At 43.4% G+C, this 11,898-nt stretch overlaps 1 protein-coding gene across 1 annotated transcript in view; it reads right to left on the reverse strand.

The window, feature by feature from the left end:
- The window catches only part of KCNJ4 (potassium inwardly rectifying channel subfamily J member 4), a 29,447-nt gene extending 24,297 nt beyond the window's left edge, over nt 1–5,150 (reverse strand). The window contains exon 1 of the mRNA XM_081877721.1: nt 4,583–5,150. The gene's annotated coding sequence lies outside the window, so the exon portion shown is untranslated. The remainder of the gene's footprint in view (nt 1–4,582) is intronic.
- Between the last annotated feature and the right edge of the window lie 6,748 nt (nt 5,151–11,898).

Raw genomic sequence — 11,898 nt, forward strand, 5'->3', positions numbered from 1 at the left:
AAACCCTGGCCTATCCTGCCTATATCACCCAACAAGTCATCCTGCAAGTGAAATGAGAGTCAGAAGAGAGACTTGAGATGATGGTATATAAATACTTCTATAATTTATTGTATTTTTCCCCACCTTTCCCTTTGTTGCTTTTACTGCAGTGATGAAGTAAACTGCAGCTGCAAGACAGGGAGATTAAGGCTCACAGTCAATAGTGAACACTTATTATTCCCCATTGTCATTTGAATAAATAATATATTATATATAAAATAATATATCTGTTCCTAGGAGATGATCAGAGGAGTCTGGCTCATTAGAACAAATCGAGGTCTTCTAGTAGTTAAAAAGAGGGTAAACTGTTCCAACTGCAGTCCCAAAATATCAATTTTTTAAAAAATTGCCAGCCAATTTCTAGTAATGTCCCCACCCCAGTCTCAGAAAAGAAACAACAGATTGCGCACACACCAATTTTGGCATTAGAAGAGGCAGGAAAAAGAAAGGGGAAGTCTGTGGCCATAGAAGGGGAATCAAGAGGGAAAGTGATTTCCGTTGCTGTAGTCTCCATCATCTCCCTCTCGACTTCACCCCATCTTCTTCCTTTCACTCACCTCCCTCTTCTTCCATCCCCACCAGAATTACTCTTTAAAATATTTGTTCTCTGCTGTGTAATTATTACCATTGTCAGAAGCTATATACAGTAGGTCTCATGCTTTGATGACTCACCCATTCTGGAGCCACTATTCTCAACAGAGAGGACTTTTCAAATCCTCATTTGGCACCTAGTTTTTACTTGGCTGAACCTCTCTTATATAAACTGTGCAAAGATTAGGTGGTCGCCATCTCATCTGTCAGGAAACAGGCCCCAAATCATATCAAAGGAGCTGCTTAAGGTCCACTGATGGTGTACTCGTTCCCCTGAGATTTAGCAAAGAAAGGGCAAATTTCAATGCTAGGAGAAAGGAAATGGTTCTCAATAGGAATAAATCCATTCCCAGATTTATTCAAGATGAAATTGCAAAAAAAGCAAAGCTGTTAAGAGACTTTTTATTATTGCTCTTTGTAGCAATGCTGAATGGCTACTTTCAAGGGGAAAAAACAGAGTTTAGCCCTTAGACATGCATACTTGGAAACCCATTTAGCTGTTCAAAATTGTCGTTCAGTGCGTACAACCTGCAAGTTGTCCAGAAATGCAAATAATCCTAGGAATCCTCATAAGTGATCTGAAATGGTGGGTGGGTGAGTATAATCCTCACTAAATAATACCCCCAACCTTACAGAAGCAGCTCAACACCATTCTGTGGCGCTTCAGAGGGCAAATCAAATTCTCCTTTCTAGGTTCAATGAAATGACAGCAGGCCTCTGTGAAGAACTGGGTCTACCATGAATTATTACAAGGCAGGGTATATGTGTGTGTGCTGATTTAAATAGGGTAGCCATTTATGCATTGCCAAAAAGAGTACATGGCAACACAGATTTGCATAACATGTGCACGTACTAATTTGTATCTATAAATGCATTCAGAAAGAATCACTGTAATTTTAATAGAAACTCCGCACATCTCTCCATAGCAGGGAAGACTCAGCAGACAGCCTGTGTGACAGCCTGCTCATTCTGCTGTCTAGATGCTCCCTGCAGATGGGCAACAGCAAAGCCCCTCCCCTTCTTAGCACCCTTTGTCTTAAAAACAGGATTGGACCTTCAAAGTCCTTCAGACAGAGGGCTCCTTGAAATAGATGGCTGTAGAGTAGGGCACCTGGTCATCCTAGATTTAAACACAGCAGTGACAGCAGGTAGGAGAGGGCTAAACCCTTCCTCACATACTCCCCTAAATTATTTTTAATGCCATTTTAATATGAATGGCATTCTGTCACTGTAAAGTCTACTGGGAAATGTAAAGTTGGAATTAAAGTCCACTGGGAGAAAAATGGACAGTAGCACAATTGTATGAATGTTTATTCAAAAATAAATCCCACTCTATCCCGAGGTATATGTTCATAGTACTGCATCCTGAAAACTGATTTTCAGTGGTACAGTATGGGTGGGGTGGGGTTTGATGTCTGGCTCCAGCCATGCTGGACTTTAAATGGTCCTACTCACAGTCCACACTGAATAGGGAATCAGCTAGTTGGGCTCTGCCACTTTCTGGTCAAACTGAGCCCAAGGATTGCGCATGACCACGGCTGGGATAATAAGAAGGCATATCTGGTGGTATCTTGTAGCACATAAAACTGTTGGCCCCAGTTCTGTCACCTGACCGCATCAGACACTACATTTAATGTTCAGCGGAGGCAGCCATCCACTTTCCATGAATTGCTACCCAATTTGTCAGGGCAATGGCATAATCCATTCTGAGTTCTGTGGCCAAAGTTAACCATCTATCTTACATCTGACGCAGTGCAAACAATTACAAGGAAAAAAACAGCATGGCGCCAGCCCTTTCCAGGCCTGTTAAAACAAGAATCTCTTCACCGGCTGGTGAAAGGATAAAAAGGAGGGAGCCAGTCTAACTTCTCTAGGGAGGGACATCCAAAGTGTGGGAGCATCTGCCAAGAAGGCCAAATAATTTAATACAAGCAATTGCACTGTCATTATTCCTCTGCTATCAAATGTGTCCAACGCTTGGCCCCATAAAAAGCCCCAAGGTGTAGCTGATTCCTAAATCGACCTTCGTGATCAATAATTCTGTATTAAAAGGGTTCTGTCTATGAAACACTCTCTCAGTACAGTCCTATATATGCAAAAGCCATTATTTCTAACTAGCACTTCATTGCTAGACTTGCTAGTCGTTGATAGTTCCAAATATATGCCATTACAATCTAGTCCATACATTTCCTTAATGGAAGGGACATGCATAAAACTTAACCCTGCCCCATCTAACATAGGAACTTCAGATACACTGAGATTGTAATTAAATTTATTTATGAAATGAGGTACGGCGTGGAAGCCGACAATTTTCCCTCTCAAGTCCAGGAGAGTCTCTTATTTGTCTGAAGTGCAAGTTAAGAGTGATCAGGTTGTCAGCCACAAGTAGTAGTAGTAGTACAAACAACAACAACAACAACGTCTGCAGCAAAATATCAGTAGGGGTTTACACAGAGAATCACCATGCCTCACTGTACTAGCTTTTAGCAAGGCGTGAAAGGTTATTCTCTGAGACCTCTTGTTTAGTTTTAAAGCACTGAATCGAAAGAATGAGAAGATCCTATCACTGATTAAGGCTTCCATCACATGCACACAAAGCAAAATAAATACATGCACAATGGTGTGCATGTGGAGATGGCTTACACACTCTTTTCCCCCTACATGTAAGTGATATTTATGTAGGAAAATTGTGTATACAAGGGGCCTTTGGCACAGTGGGCCCTAGATGCCATGTCTGGCCTCTCCTGCGCAGGCAGTTCTTCTGTTTGCCCAACAATGAAGATGCTGTCCTTACTGTCTGCAAGAAGGGAAGCCTGAGAGGTGGCAGCTACTAACAAGGTGTGATTTCTCAGGGGCATAAGCCCAGCATGGCAGAAGTGAGCAATAAGACCTGCAGCATGACTTGGTGGAACATTAGTTGTGCCCTTCTGCTCACTAAGTTGGAGGATCTTCAATGGCAGAGAAATTGCTGTGGAGTAGGGAGCAGCGGTGGCATCTACTTGCACTCAAGAGCCTGCCTTTCCTTGACATGTTAAAAGTGGTAAAATAAGCAGACAGATACCCCATGTCTTCTCTAACACATACATTCTCCAATCGCCTGCAAATAATTTTGTCAGCAGTTAGTTTGAGCTCCTTTACATAACTGCTGTAGTTTGAGGCTACTTTCTGTAGCTGAGATCTGAGATTCAGTTCTACCGCAAAGATCAGCTTAATAGTCAATCAGTGGGTGACCTTGATAGGACACAACAAGGAGATGAGTGGTATCAATATAAACTGTGTCTGTCTGGCTATGCAATGACGGCATGCGGGGAGACAGAGAGGCGGGGGAGATGCTCGTGGCAGTTATAGTCCCAGAAAAAAACTTTGGCATGCGTTTTCTGAGAAAATTGGGGTTTCTCCTCCACCCCTCCAGAATCCTGTGAATCCCCTCAAAGACCTCATTCCAAATCCATCTGATTTGAGACCTCTCAAAAAAGACCAGTTTGAAAAACAGCTTGAAAGCAACAGTGAAGAAGGACTGCCCAAATAGACCACTCACAGGGTAAGAGAGATGGAGAAGTGGTACTCGTGAAGTTAGTTAAGAAAACATGCTCTGAAGCCCAATATACCACACAAGAGTACCCACGAAGTTATGCAAGCAAATGTTCTAGAGCAAAATGAGTAAACGTTATAAATAAAAACAGTTCAGAGTCTTGTGGCATTTTAAAGACTAGCAGATTTGTTGTAACATGAGCTTTCATAGATTACAACCCACAGGTAAGCCTTCGCTGGGATGAAAGCAGCCTGCACACAGGATTGCAGCCAAAAGTAAATTGTGTATGTGCCTGCATTGACAAAGATATCGGTACAGATATCCCCCAGTTTTATGCAAACACACTGAGGCATAGAAAATGCATTAGCTCCAACTAGAATCAAATATTGTAATACACAACACCTACTAATGATCTCTTACCCGGTGTATGGTCAGCTTATTCCCATCTGAATTCTGCAAATCCAGTTAGCAGGGGAAAGGGAAAAAGAGGGAAATGCCTGCATCCCATCCACTTTGTTACATCCCCTGAAACTGTTCCCTCTCTTGGTCCATTTTGTATGGGTATGATTTCCAAGTAGCCCAGTACAGTTTTCTCTGATTTGATCTTTCTCCAACTTTCTTCACTGGTTTGTCAACCTGCTTCTTTGCTCTTCTTTGTTTCTGGACTTTTCTGATTTTAGCATGCTGTTCTGTGTAGTGTTCCCATCCTTAGATCTTCAGCTTAACCACCGGCTCTTGAAACAATACTTCTTTCTAGCTTCGCCTTTATTTCTTATTTCTCTCGTCTTTTTTACACTCCTGCTGTTCCATTCATTCTTTCCCTTCAGGGTCTCTCTCCCCTCTATTTCTTCTGTTTGAATCGCTTGTTTCTACATTCTCTGGTCGCTGTGCAGTCTGTAGCTAAGAAGTCAGTAACTCCGCTAGAATCCAACAGCCTTCAACTACTTTAACCCATCCCTGCATGTGATCTCAGAACCATGGATACACGCTGCAGATGCACTGATGGGGAAAGATAGGAGTGCAACCCAAAGCAATGGAAACATTAATAGGAGCACATGTGGCTGGCACTGCAGAGCCCCAGGCATTTTTGCACAAAGTACTGTGGCTTGCAAAGGTTTGCTGTGTGTTCCAGAGTTTCATGCTCTCCCTAAGAGTTGCACCCTGACTCTGTTCCAGAGAAGCACAGATAAGTCCCTCAAATTCTACAACACGTCCAGAACTTCCTCCATAGTTGCCTTGTTGTGACTTCACCATCCAGGACCAAGTCAAGATGATTTGCTTCCTGTGGTGGAAAATCCAAATAGTCCTCCCTCTCCCATAATAAACTTGGGATGTTGTGTCAGTTTACTGTAAGTGTGTAAGAGCTGCTCAAGTGCATCTGTTGTTGTTGTTTAGTCGTTTAGTCGTATCCGACTCTTCGTGACCCCATGGACCAGAGCACGTCAGGCACTCCTGTCTTCCACTGCCTCCCGCAGTTTGGTCAAACTCATGCTGGTAGCTGTCCAACCATCTCGTCCTCTGTTGTCCCCTTCTCCTTGTGCCCTCCATGTTTCCCATCATCAGGGTATTTTCCAGGGAGTCTTCTCTTCTCATGAGGTGGCCAAAGTATTGGAGCCTCAGCTTCATGATCTGTCCTTCCAGTGAGCACTCAGGGTTGATTTCCTTAAGAATGGATAGGTTGGATCTTCTTGCAGTCCATGGGACTTCTCAAGAGTCTCCTCCAGCACCATAATTCAAAAGCATCAATTCTTCGGCGATCAGCCTTCTTTATGGTCCAGCTCTCACTTCCATGCATCTACTGGTGCCTAACTAGCACCCAACCTGAGGGGACCATTTCACTCCATAGGAACATGGGAATCTGCCTTATACTGAGTCACATTACTGGCCCAAGATTGTCTACATTTACTGCCAATGTCTTGCCAGGGTTTCAGACAGGGCCCTCTGCTAACTTTACCTGGAGATGCAGAGGACTGAACCTTTTGCAAGCAGAACATGTGCTCTACCAGTGAGGCACAGTCCTTCCCTTAAACCTCATTCCCTGGCTTCCTTAGATAACTTACTGCCAATCTGCAAGTGCAGAAATGCAGGGTTTGGTATAGGGTGAGCTGGCCTTGTCGTTGCTTTTGCCACATGCAGAATTGTGACTTTATTTACAGCCCCAGAGCAATGAAAATGGATGGCACAGCTACTACAGTAAATGAGTGTGGATTCACCCAGCCTGTCCAATATGCTCAATAAACCAGTTTGTTAATATTATTTATGGATTGCTTCTCATCAAGCATCTCAAAGTGATATGACATATACAAAAGTTACATGTATAAAAACAGCTTAAAAACACTTGCATGTAATAAATATTTTAAAACAAGAACTATACATATAAAAACAATTTTAAAAAAAACAACAAACACATACATAAGGTTAAGGATTTTAGAGAGCTTGTTGAAAGAGGAATCTCAGGACGCTAAAGGATGCCTGTGGATGCCCACAGTGATTAATATGGGTATGAAGGGTATGTAGCGATTTCTTAGATATCCTGGTCCCATGTCATTTAGGACTTTGTGCACCAATACCAGCACTTTAAACCAAGCTGGCTGGCAACCAGTGTGATTCCTTCAGCAGCAGCATAATGTGATATTCTGCCCCAATGAGTAGTCGAGCCTCCACATGTTGCACTAGCTGCAGCTTCCAGATCAGCCTCAAAGTTAGCCCCACATAGAGCACATTGCATTAATCCAGTCTGGAGGTTGTCAGCACATGGATGACAGTGGTCAGGTTTTTCCCAAACCAGAAACAACGATAGCTGTCCTACTAAAAATCTGATAAAAGGCACTCTTAGCCACGGAGGTCACATGGGCTTTGAGTGATAGAGATGGGTTCAGGAGCACTCCCAGGCTATGAACCTGCTCCTTCAGAGAGGTCATTACCATGCTGTACGAAAGCATTTACTTACATTAGTGAATTCATGTGGTGGGAACAATGACTGACAGACAAAATCAGCATCTGAATTTTTACCTTTGCAATTACAACTGAAATTAAAGTAAAGGGCAAAATGTGTACGTTTTTGCACATGCCCTTAACACTCTTTACCTTTTTTTACATGCAACCCTTTTTTATTCATTTTTAAACCTTCTTGTTTTAATCTGTAGGTGTTGCCTTTATGTTGGCATTTTATTCTGCTCTGCTGTAACTTTCTTTTAAGTATAATTTAATGGCTTTCCACACTTGAACTTGTAAACAGCTCTAAGCACCTTGACTGAATAGTGACACGTGTGTGTGTGTGTGTGTGTGTGTGTGTATACACCCTTCCCCACTAGCTGCAAAATTGAGGCAGAAAACATTCCTCACTTTGCCGGCGGTTCTTAATTAGGAATGGGAAGCTGCTTTAACTGTTGATTAAAAACATTTGCACTCCGCCTTGCTATCAGTTACCTTCAAGTCTGTGCAGAACATTTAAAACTAAGCAAAAGGACTATACGATAGCTGACAAGAGGACAAACTGCAACAGCCAAATCATCAAAGCAACAGAATTAGCCTGACAAAGGCTTGGCTGCCTGTCAAAAGGAGAGAATTGAGATAGAAGTGCAGACCTTGGCAGCCTTGCCAAGATGGCCGCTATTGACTGGTACTGAGGAGAGTTGGAGTCCAACAACATCTGGTGAGTACAGTCCAGAAGGCTCTGTCTTCTGCTCCCTTCAAACAACTGGGAAACCCTTTTCTCTGGAATAGTTGGCAGGACGAGAGTGACAACTTCCTCTCAAAAAACAAATTCTGTTTTCTGCCTCTGCAGAAACAAGCGGCTTTGGCTTGTGGCCTCTCAAGCCAACTTACAGAGAATACTGTGTACAGTTCTGGTCTCCTCACCTCAGAAAGTATATTGCATGTTGGAAAAGGTTCAGAAAAGGGCGGCCAAAATGATCAAGGGGGTGGAAAGACTCCCCTATGAAGAAAGGTTGCAGCATTTGGTACTTTTTATTTTAGAAAAAAGGCAGTTGAGAGGTAACATGGCAGAAGTTTATAAAATCATGCATGGCATGGAGAAAAGTTTTTCTCCCTATCTCATAGCACTAGAACTCATGGATATCCTAAACATTGGAATGAAGCTAAACATTGGAAGACTCCGGAAAGACAAAAGCAAGTACTTCTACATGCAGTGCAGAGTTAAACTATGGCACCCACTTCTGCAAGAGGCAATGTGGGCCGCAATCTTAGGTTCCAGTTCTGATTTTAAAGGAAAGAAGTGAAAACACACAAGCAAAACTCCCCACCTTCCTTTCTTCAGTTACGCTAGGAGCATTTAGGGACCTCAGTATCAGAGGTAGTAATCAACATCTGAATACCCATTGTGGTGAATCATCACAAGAAGGATGCTATTGTGTTCATGTCCTGCTTGTGGGCTTCCCATGGGCATCTGGTTGGCTGATGTGAGAATAGGATGTTGACTAGGTAGGCCCTTGATCTGATCTTATGTCATGGGCCAGGAGTCGGCTTCACCTGCTGAGCAGCAGCCTGAAGAAGCAGAAGACAAAGTGATTCCACCTGCTGCTGATCAGCCTTCTTGCTGCTGATGAGAACCAGCTGGCTCCCTAAAGCAGGGTTTCCAGGCTCAGTCAGTTGCTGGAAACAACATTTGTCGTTCCTGGCCAGACCTTGCTGTTTCTCGTGACCTTGGACCCTCAGCTTTCTTGACCCCCGGATCGTCTGACTACATGAACCGAGATGACTGGACTGAACCTTGTATACGGACTCTGCTTCCAGGCAAGTACCCCCCTGAGACCCGGCTAGTTGGCTGGCTTCTTCCTCCACTGAGCTCTGCTGACAGCACAGGACTATGACAACACCACAATTTCCACTGACCAAGCTTTTCTTAGGTTGTGTACTTATACCTTTACAGAAGTGGCATGCATGTTCTCCATATGATGTCTGGCCATGCATACACAACAGCCATCATTGGTGTTACAGTCCATACAGTGGTACCTTGGTTCTCGAACTTAATCCATTCTGGAAGTCCGTTTGACTTCTGAAGCCATTTGAAAACCAAGGCGTGGCTTCCGATTGGTTGCAGGAGCTTCATGCACTCAAGCAGAAGCTGTGTCAGACATTTGGCTCCTGAAAAACATTCACAAACTGGAACACTTCCAGGTTTGCGATGTTCGGGAGCCAATTTGTTTGACAACTATGCCATTCAAAAACCAAGGTACCACTGTATTTGTGCGCAGAAAGCTGTAAAAAAACGTACCTAAACTATACATCTATGGAAGTAATTATAGAGAAGAGAGAGAGAAGTTGGGTGGGTGAGGTAAAGTTGGCTTTGTACCTCCACCCCAGTGTATCGTCTTAGCTTTGATTCCCACTGTGACTGGGCTCACAGCCATCACTTTTCCCTTCACATTGCGATGGTTGAGCAGAACATTCAGAACATAGTGAGCAGGTCACCTAATTCATTAACTATGAACCCAAACATCCAGTTTTGGAATCTTTCAATGTGGGTTTGTGGTAGTAAGCAAATATAGCAAACTCTGTGCTAAAAACAAAATAAAGACAAGCCACATGCCATAAGAACAGAGCTAACACAAGCCCAGCAGCCACATGTGAATCAATTATTTCATGGAAATTCAGATCAAAAACAAAGTGTAAAAAGGATGGTGGCAACCCATGTCTAACTCAACTGATGCAAGCAATACACTTCTTTCTTTACTCATTTGGTTGTGCAGATTAATGCTTCCAGATGCTTGTGTCTAGCCTGTCCTGGTGAGAATGATCCCATGTAGAGGAAAAAGGAAAAGGCCAGAGGTGGTAGCAAAACCAAGGGACCAACAGGCAGAGACTGCACAGCACTCTTGCAGAGTTGGTTCAGAACCTTGGACAGGATCCAGAAAAGAAAGGACTTGTCCCAAGAAGGGCAGCTTGGTGCTAGGCCTGATTATCACCACCCTCTAGGCTCCACCTCCTTGCTGAAGAATGGAGGTCCTTAAAGGGGCAGCTCTCAAACCTTCCATGGTCACCTCTCTGCTCACTTTTGACAGGCACAGTGCTTGTGGTCACACACAGACTGAATGGTATGTGAGGAAGTTGGCCTATCAGTGGGGTCTAATTGAGGAGCACATTCACTAGTTTTGGAAAATCCCTAGTTGATGGGGTCCCCTCTTCCTCCAAGTCAGTTTCAAGTCGCTGTTGGTCATGATGACACACACTTTCCTGAATGTTACACAGTTTGGAGGGGGCAGTGATGGACCACTTACACATAGAGATTGATCATTGTATTTTTTAGCCTTTTCCACTGTAAATAAGCAACTAAAAACAAAGGCAACTCACATAGTCAGCACCATCATGTGACCCGAAAGCTGTCCTCAGTTCACCAGTAAGTTTTACACTGAGCAACAGCAGTATACAAACAAAAGACAGCTTAGAGTTTATGCGGGAGACCAGACCTCAATGCAATATCAATAAGGGGGGAGGGGAGTTGTAAACACTTCTGTATTCCTCCTCCTGCCCAAATCAATAGCAAACCAACCTAAAGAGAAGAAGCCAGCATCTGATGGGTTCATCATACAAATATGCTCTCCAACTTGCACAGATCAGCTGCTAGATACACCATTTGGAAAAGGACCAGAAGCATGGGACATCAAGATCCTTAATAGCTTAATAACTATTGAACGTGATTATATTGGCCTTTACAACATTCTTCTGCAAACTTGGAGAAGAAAGGCCTCATATTTCTACCTCAACCACTCAGCTTGTTAACAGAGAAGCTATCGTGTATCAGGTGTGGGTACATTTTGGCCCTCCAGATGTCTCAGGATTGAAACTTTTCACCTCTAAGAGGCTTGCTTCTTGATTAAGACCTTAATAGATGGAGCTAAAGTCAACGTGCACTTCATCTTAAAGACATCATTTGCTTTGTTACTTTTTCAAGCCCTATGAATCCCAGGCCACTGGGCAAAGCAGACTGGGTGGACAACCCTTCCTACATCCAACCTTGCTTTGCCAGCTGCTTTCTTTATTAAGAAGCATCGAATATTTTAGCACCTATGGATAAACCACCACAGACGGTGGCAGCAGCTGTTGCTAGGGAAACGTTCCCAAAAATAGCCCCATTCCGCCAACCTTTCCTGCTGCTAATGTTGTGGGGATGGGGGAAGTGAAGGAATGGAGGAGAACTAGTAGCTCCTCAGAACATGTAGAAGAAGAATATCTCCCTCAACCTGTCCTATGCTGGAGTTGGAAGCTACCTTCCAACTTCTGACATGAGGAGACTTACGTAGAGCTGGGAAGCAGATGTTAATGACAGTTTTAAGAGCTCAGGTTTTCTGCCAGTGAGGCTATCTGAGTATTGCTTAGGTAGGACATCTAAAACACTAGCTATACACTTACAGATTAAACTTTTCCCTTGAGAATCTCTTTACAATCCTCAGTAACTTCCTGACTTGGAGGGTGGTTCAATTTTTTGTTTTCTCTCTGTCTCCTGGCTTTCCACAGTTCCTCTTCAGTTCACAGTAATCAATAGAATTGGAAGGGACCAAGGGTTCATACACACAATCATCTGAGCACCTGGTAGTCATGTTTTTAATTACAACTCTTGCTGACTTGCAGTGAGCTATGGTGGTGATGTGACTGTCAGATGCTGCTGCCCACTGCACATTTTAGTGTAGTGTTTGGAAGTCCATCACAACCACAGCTTGTCAACACACTTTTTTTGTGATCAGCTGCAAAAAGCTACTGCATATGGTTCAGTTCAT

Source organism: Podarcis erhardii, assembly GCF_964252035.2.
Source record: "Podarcis erhardii genome assembly, chromosome: 10".
Taxonomy (NCBI): domain Eukaryota; kingdom Metazoa; phylum Chordata; class Lepidosauria; order Squamata; family Lacertidae; genus Podarcis; species Podarcis erhardii.